Source organism: Artemia sp. Qi Xiang Cuo, chromosome 1, assembly GCF_049724085.1.
Source record: "Artemia sp. Qi Xiang Cuo chromosome 1, ASM4972408v1, whole genome shotgun sequence".
Taxonomy (NCBI): Eukaryota; Metazoa; Arthropoda; class Branchiopoda; order Anostraca; family Artemiidae; genus Artemia; species Artemia sp. Qi Xiang Cuo.
In genome coordinates, this window is record NC_142794.1 from 78,845,501 (window position 1) to 78,854,365 (window position 8,865).

Consider the following 8,865-nt stretch of genomic DNA (forward strand, 5'->3'; position numbering starts at 1 on the left):
AGAAAGCCATTTAGCCAAAATAAAGTAAAATTAATAAGCAAATTTTGTTTTAATTATTCATTTACCGTGGGCCAAAATCAAAGCTGCGTTAATTCAAAAACGTTCAGAAATTAAATAAAAACAAGATTTTTTAACTGAAAGTAAGGAGCGACATTAAAACTTAAAACAAACAGAAATTACTCCTATATGAAAAGGGTTGTCCCCTCCTCAACGCCTCGCTCTTTACACTTGTTTTTATTGTTTTAAAAAATAAACTTGTGAGATAGAGTCAAATTTTAGTGTAAAGAGCGAGGCATTGAGGAGGGGACTGCCCCTTTCATATACGGAATAATTTCTGTGCCTTTTAAGTTTTAATGTCGCTCTTTACTTTCAGTTAGAAAAAAACTTGTTTTTTTTATTGAATTTTGAACAGAGACCTTATTTTTGGAATCATCCTAATGTAGTTTAATCAAGAGCATGTGTCACTTTTTACATTAAGACTTAATTTATTGTATAAAGGAATCTGCCTTGCCGGTCTGCTTTGTTAATTTACATTTGGAACAATCAGAACGTGCTAATAGAGCAAGTTCTGATCCAGTTAGTAGATTGCTTTATTTTTTTGAAAGTATAGTTAATAAGTAAAGATAAAAAAAAAATGGTATTTATGGTTCGGTATTAAAAAAAGCCTTTGCTTCGTGCTACTTTTTTCTGCTCGCTTGGGCTTTTGCAAATAGCGGGCCCCGGTTTGTAATCCTTTAAAATATGGTGTGAGATCGAGTCCTTCCACTTGCTACAGCCTACGGCCTGGTATTTGGCAGCTGCTTGTTTTTTTATCCTAGAGTCACATTTCTATAATAGGTTTTACAGTTATTTTGAATATCCCTAGTCTTTTTGTGGTTCTATGCTCCCAGATTCATTCTGTAAAATATTTATCGGTTTTAGTTTAAATAATTTACTTAATATTTTAGCTCAAGGAAAGATTGTCTATTAATGAATGTAGTAACTTGGAAAATAGCATTACCGAGAAAGAAAAAAATATGAATCAAAACCTTACGAGCTTTTTTATTCTTTATGTGCCAAGAGTTTAGGTAACACATATACAAAATTTTACATCAATTAGTGTCTTAAAAATGCCATCACAATCATTAAGTTTGTAACGGGGCACTGAAGGAGTCTATACGGTAGGAGTTGGGAATCTACAAATAGTAATATTTTTTCCGATAACAAACAGTTGAAGTTTTTATTCAAAGATTTCTTCAAGACTCCAATAAAATTTCTTTTAGTAGTTTAGAAAATGTTTTTCTTCTTTTTTGTCCAAAAGCTATTTGAACAGCAACTAGCAATGCACCAAAGAACATTATTATACTGTGACTTATGTGCTCTATTTTTAAAATCATGAGAACTAGGACCACAGATCCTTTAGGACCGCAGTGATAAGACCCACAGATCCGTTAGTCAATATTCAAGTAGTTTTTGTTGCGGATTAGTGGTTTAAAACCACCATAAGAAACCTGTTCTCTGCTCTCCCAAATGTTTCCAATAGCTTTTTTTGTTAGCTTGTGGAAACAGAAATATTAACTATTGAAATTTACCACCAATAATTTATGGCAAATAATAATTGGGTGAAAAACGTACTAATTAGGTAATAAAACATAAACAGGTCTAAAACAGTATTTCTGACTTTTGAAAAGGTCTAATCACGTTGCGTAAGACTATACACTACAAAATTCGCCCACAGCTATTTTTGAGTGGACGAATTTTAAAGTTTTAGGTTTTTCTTTTAATTATATTAGTTTTGTACTCAAATTAATCAGTAGTATTGTCCCCTATTATAACTTTGGAAGTTACAAGTATTATAACTTCCAAAATAGGATTTTCTTTACAGAGCAAGTGTCATGCACCAAAGGGACCTCTAAGCACAGACAATTTTACTTTAAAAACTAAACTGAAGAGCCAATGGGATAATTAAATTACAATAGGAGACTAGAAAACATTTTCTTATAAAGTATCAACGGCTGTCCTTAAAATTTGTAAGTGGCTTTTTTCTACTTTTAGAAACAAATTCTTTTCCTGACTATAAGTGTCTTCGAAGCGATTGGTATTACGGATAAATTATTTAGGCAATTCATTTACGGAAGAATTGAAAATCTGGAAATTAGATCAAAAATTTAAAATTCTGTTAAAAAAATATGACTTTGGGTTAATTTTAATATTGGATCTTCAACGTTTAAAAACGTATTATATCGAAGTATATTTTCTAAAAATCCAATTTTTGTTTAATATTGGTCCATTAAATGTAAATAATGGGTTAAAACAGCATTTCAGGCTTTTACAAAAGTATAATCTCACTACCTGAGACTGTAGACGATGAAATCTACCCGTAGTTCCTTATATTTAAAAAATGAGCTTCATTTTTCTTCCATTAATTTTAGAAATTTTTCACTCAAATCCTGTCATCCTTGATTCGATCGTAAAAGGGAGAGCGGTAGGAAGTCGTTTCACATTTAAGAACAGACATCTGGCTTTGCACGGACCATAAGTAGTTCGTGCAGATACGCTGTCATCCGTAGTCATAGAGATGCGGTAACTAATAGGGGTAGAATTCCGCTTTACCCTATTCTTTTCGTCATGTACTAATTTTCTTAAACTAAACTTGGTGGCCAATTTTTATTCTTATGGTGTTTGTTTTTATCTTTAGAGTGTCATGAATTATTTGCTCCATTTTAGTGGGGTGGCACTTCAACTGTGATGCAAGTCCAATACTTTCAACTCTGGTTTCTAATTACCTCTATGTTACCATTCATTCCCTCAGACAACATTTGCATCTATTGTGATAAACTCGTTTGTAAAGCTGAAACTGGGTTTCCAGAGACTTTAGTTAAATCTTCCACAATAGCAGAGCAGCAACTTAATCAGCTTGAACAACGGGGGCTCTGACGCGTGGCAAGGCCGTATTCAGGGGTAGGGGGAGTGAAGGGGTTTGACCCCCTTGCTTATTGGTGTCTAAGCACTTTAAATATTCTTACGAACTGTGACGTTTATCTTACAATCTGGATCCACCCATGGACTGATTTGCTAGAATGTGAATCTGGATCTTGCGTTGTAAAAATGATGGGAAGCGTGGAGAGTGGAGCTTAAGAAAAGTCAATTCAAAAAGCAGCGTTAAACTTTTCAGTGTGAGCTCCTAAGTCAGAAAAAGAGAGTGGTGATATTACGAATAAAGCTGTATCATTTTCGATGCATATGATATTTGGCTTGCTAAGAAGCTCATCTGTTCCGAGGCTGACCAGTTAATGATGCCGTCTCAACCTAACAAAGGTACTCACAATTTGGCTGATATTATAAAAGATGTCAAATTATATGGCGAAAAGAAAATTTCTCAGCCTTGCTTCGTGATATTTGCATCGAAAGAAGTACCAGCGATTCCCGGTAAAGTTTAGACTGTCGGATAACTAACTTACAGCCAAGTTTGACAGCTTCATCTAATTAGAGGGCCAGCCACGATTAACTTTTGCCTTCCCCGTTGATTCCCCAGCCCCTCCAGCATATGCAGTTATACTAACAAACCCACAAAAAGGACTTAGTGATTCAGACTCCTGTATAGAAGATCCAACTAAAATGTATGGGAGCAGGTCTATCAATATTGATGAACTGAAAAAACAAAAGGGTAAATGAAAATTTGTTGTTAGTGATCGAGACGGAGCCAAGTCTATCGCACAGGCTATTAGGAGTGTCAACTCGTCAGTTAAAGGCAGAATAAGTGAACCATCATTCTTTAGTATAATAAGAAGCTTGCCTAATACTGTGTATGAGGAAAATTTGTACTAAGGACAAGCCGTGCCAGAGACTATTAAAATGCGCACACCTAGCGTGCATCCCTGTTACAGCTTTAAATATTCTGCAGCACGAAAAGTCATTAACTATTCATGACAAATCCTGTTCTAAAGATTATTTTGTGGAATATAAATAGCGGTATCGAATAGTTGACGTCTGATTTTGACATAGTTTATCTCCAATAACACTTCCTGACAGCAGAAGGCTTATTAAGGGCTCCTTTATCGGCCTCAGTTACATGATGTCACAAGTATGTTTAGTATACCTGCCAAGCTGACAGGTAGAAACAGGCCAATCTAGTGGAATTACCATACTCGCAAGCAGTCGTTTAAATGTCTGTCTTTATAAGCAGTTGGACTTTTTATTAGCATTAAAATAGCCGATTCAGTTTTATTTTTTCTCTTTTTGCTTTTCAACTGATTGTAGGGACATTCAAACCTGAAAAGAAGTTCAATACAGCTTGCAGTCAGCTATCGTTTATGGTTGATAACTGCCAGAAGTCAAATCTATCTTGTATTATAGCTGGATATATGAACTGTAACCACCAAGATTTGTGGAAGCCCATTGTTTGTCTTCTGCGGGTGTGGCTACGAGAATTCCGTGTTATGTCATTACCAGTATAAATGTCTCTCACCACCTTTCTATCTCGAACACTCTGGATATAACCAAAATTACAAACCATGCTCCCGAGTTAGACACATATTCGAAAGTTAAAACAGACTTGGCCAAAAAATAATCTCCAGCTTTACAGGTCAGTCTTTTATAGTATCTTAAACAAAACAAAACTCCTTTGCTGTATTTTTATGCAGCCTTTGACGATTCCAGAAAGTTAAATACAAATTGTGCCTAATACTCAGTGTGCAAAAAATAACTCACGCTCTGTGATGCACTGAAAATGCTGCTGTTCCGATCCATCAAGTGAGATTATGTTGTGAGATTCCCAACTGGACACAGATTTCTGATCTGGTTGCAGCATGCAATCTTGCAAAGTTGCGAATTCGGAACCAATGTGGACGTCCCCGCCAAGGTATAATAAATACTATTAGACTGGAAACTAAGCACAAATTTGCGAAATATTTATCAAAACACCGAGCTGATCTAATTGATAATTATTTTCAAATTCTCAAATACAACCCATGGAGAGTGTGGAAGTTTATCAATAAGGGAATGAGTGAGAATTGTAAACAGGAAGAAAACAGACCTCGGAAGGTAAGTGGAACTTGTGCTTCGGCGTCAAATTTTTTCCACCAAAACAAGAGCTAGAATATAAAATTGAGCAATAACTAGGTTCCCGATTACTGTGAACTTCAAGCGATACAGGCTTTGTTGTTTTGGTTTTGCAGATGTGGTATTTAGTACAAAAATTGAAAAAGAAAAATTCGATGGGCAGTGATCTTGAACCTAGTTTTTGGCAGTGATTTTTTTTATCAAACACCTGACCTTGTTATATCAGATGATATTTAATGGTGGTTTAGGGCTCGATGTATTCTGTGTTGTCTAATAACACCTATGGTTAAAAAGGGGAAATATCTCACTGCCCGTTCTTCATGACAGCCCAAAACTGTTGCACCGATTTTCTGTAAACTCCTTGAGTTTCTTATTAATGACCGGATTGCTTATACTTGTAGCCCACTAGATTTTCAGTTAGGTTTTAAAAAGGTTGTTAACCGTGAACATGTGTATTGCCTTATTGCAAATATTCTTCTTAATTCTTATGAATCGGATAAAACATTTTATTTTGCGGGAAATGATGATCGATGAGTGCTTGGCTTGGGGTACTCACGCATAAATTCTATAATTAATATTTTTAGAAAGATGTATAGGAATCTGTCAGTAAAATTTAAGGTACCGCGAAGTCCAGGTTTAAAAGTGTCTACGTTTCTAAGTGATTCCTCTACGTAAGGGTATACTGCAAGGAGCAATTATATCACCCCACCACATAATAACAGAAACATTGAACCAGAATAGTCATCTTTAAAATGCATAAGCATCTCGCTCTTAAATTATGCTACGGAACCTTTAATATTAGCAGGTATGTGTCGCAAATTGAAGATGATTCTAATATTTTGATCATAGAATAATGAGCCGGTTGGCATAGCCTTCAGCGGATCAAACAGCAATCTTATAGTATTTAGCTGTAAAGCTAGAGATCCGTTTTCGGTTACCGCTGTTTTGGTGATACAGAGTTTGTTTCTGCTGAACAGCTTAAATATCTTGGCTTACCGATTTCGTCTGATGACATTTCTACGCGCAGATTACTGATCTTGCATTTCTCTGAGGAAATTCACAAAGGGTTAGGTACTCTGGTTTATAGTACAATCATCTTGTCCTTGCAAGCCTTTGTCACGCTTGTAATGCATCATGTTACGACAGTGTCTCCTTTTGGATTATTCTGATTGAAAAGGACAAATGCACAACCTGATCAACCTTCTTCGAGTATGAAAAAACCTTTTGAATCTCCCTTATGGGATGAAGAACAAGCGTGTCTAAGTAAAATATAAAATAGTGGACCCTTTTGTAGTGGTTAGCAATAGAATTAGCAGATTCAAGTTCACATTAGATCCATACCACGCTATGTGTCGCGCCGTAGTACTCTACTATTGACACACTAAGTTTGATGTTCTGTGTTGTTCGAAGTATCTATTTTCTTTTGTTTCTAGTGTTGTATGTTTACTTTTATTTCGTTCTTTTTCTCTTCATGCTCCATGTTTGTAAATCTGTTCATTTTTTCATGGGCAATAAAAATCATTCGTCGATTTATTCAAAATTCAAATGCTATAGTTTTCATTTCGATGTGACGCCTCTGTTGTAGGGTTTTAGCCTGTTTTTTTGAAACTCTCATAGATTTGTTTTTGCAATGAACCTTAATCATTAAAAATAATCGAGAAAATACTTACTATTCCTGAATCAGGTTCAAATAGTGATTCTTCCTCGCTTGATTAGTTTTTTTTTTAAACACGTTTTTAAATTTCTGCTTACTATGTCCTAGGGTTTTTTGGTTGCACCAGAAACCCTAGGTCATTCTTTGGGCAGCCATGATTCACGTATATCCATTAGGTCACAAGACATCCCATAATTAAAAGGATGTGCAAGGCGTTCTTCAACAGCTTTGTCTGGCCTAAAAAGTATATTTAGCTATGTGAAGATGGTTCAAAATAACCTGCAAGGGTTTGTGGTGGATGTGCCGTAAAATTGATTCTGTGATAAATTTGTCCAGCTACTTTGAACCTTAAAATATCATGACTATTCATGGTTATATCATCGTTTACTTTGAATGGAGCCAAAGAAAATATCAGTTCAAGTTATGAATTTTTTTTGAGAAACATGTTAGTTAGAGATTAAGCTGTCGCTTATCTCTTAACCACATATTTTTTTGTTGTTCAATTTTATTTTTGACTCGGTGTAATTGGTTTTTTTTTTACCACAAGTTTTCTAACCACACATTTCTTTGTTCTTCGTTTTTGTTTATCTTTACTTCAGAAACTTTTTCAATGTCCTTTATCTTAGCAGCTCTGATTGATCTTGTCATTTTTGACAGTCTAGGCTGCTCATTTTTACCATTGAATTTACATTTCTCGGGTCTTCCTCTTGATCTTTTCTCAGTTGATGGTTCATTTTGTTCATTTTGAGCGATTGCTACGTTTATTTCTTTAGGTATTATGAAACTGCTTAAAACACCTTCTTTGCTCTTCAATTTCATACTGGATTAGCTATGATATTCTTTGACACATATCTTGTAACCACATGCTTCTATGTTCTCCACTTTGGTTTTGGACTTGTTGTAATTTTCGCTGCTGCTTATTTTTAACCGCATATTTCTTTGCTCTTCACTTTCATTTTGGCTCGTTAGGATTAGTAGGGAGAGGGTAACTATTTCTGTACGAACAAGATCACAGGCAATCAGAGGACTAGAATCCGTGTACGAACAATATCACGTGCCGCTTTCTAGACCAATCACCGGTTAGAAATACTGGGATAACAAGGTGACATCAGAGCAGACTTCTGGAAAATTCATTAGTATGAATTTACGTAATTTCTGTTTGACACAATTCCACCTTGAGACATGTTTATAAATTTGACCGGTTTCATGGGAATTTAAAATGCATCTGTGCACAGTTGCCAGAACATAGGAAAAGTCAGAGATTAATTGACATCTTAGGGGATTTGAAAGTAGAAACGAAATAGGTAAGGCATCTCAGGGAATGCTAACTCTATTAAGAGATACATATTATTTTTTTTATTTGGGTGATTCTCGACTGTGTTCTGTATAATGCACAAGTACCATTTAAGCAGTGTTGTCAATATTAAAAGTTGATACTTATAAATATGTAGATGCCAAGAAATGAATTTTAATAAGGAAATTCAGATTAATCCTTAGAAATCAACTAGTGAGACGATTATGAGTATAAACCTCCTAGGGGCTCCTTCCTCCATGAACTCAACCTCCAAGAGTCCCATTTCCCCAGCCTCCAAGGAGCCTCCCTTCCTTCCAACTTTTTTTTGTCATCCCCCCAATTTTCAATATAGAAACTCCCTTCAATGTTAAAAATATGTAAGAAAAGAGTTATCAGAACGTCATTTCTGACCTCATCTTTCGGGACTTAGACAAGCTAATGCTTTGAACATCAAATTCTGATACTTTTTGCCTAGCATTATCAAATATGTCATTTAGAATGTTATCTTTTTTTTAAAGTCCCCCCATGTCCTAAATGTTTCCTCATGATGACTTTTCTATTTACCAACCTTAGCGAATCAGCTATTTATGCAAACATTCACCAATAAAATCCATATGAAAAGAAATTACCGGCATTTTCAAAATTAAGAAACGACAAAAACATCTATTTTCAAGGACATTTTTGACTGATCTGTTAAATTAAATGTATACTAGCTAGATACGGTTTAAAAATCGTTTATGAGACGTTGAATATTATTTTTCCTAAGTAGCACGCTTGAGACATACAAATTAAAAATAGAAAAGGTTTTTCAACTAAAGCAGAGAACAAGTTTAAAAATAGTTTAAAAATGAATATAACTACTCTGTATTTTTAAAAA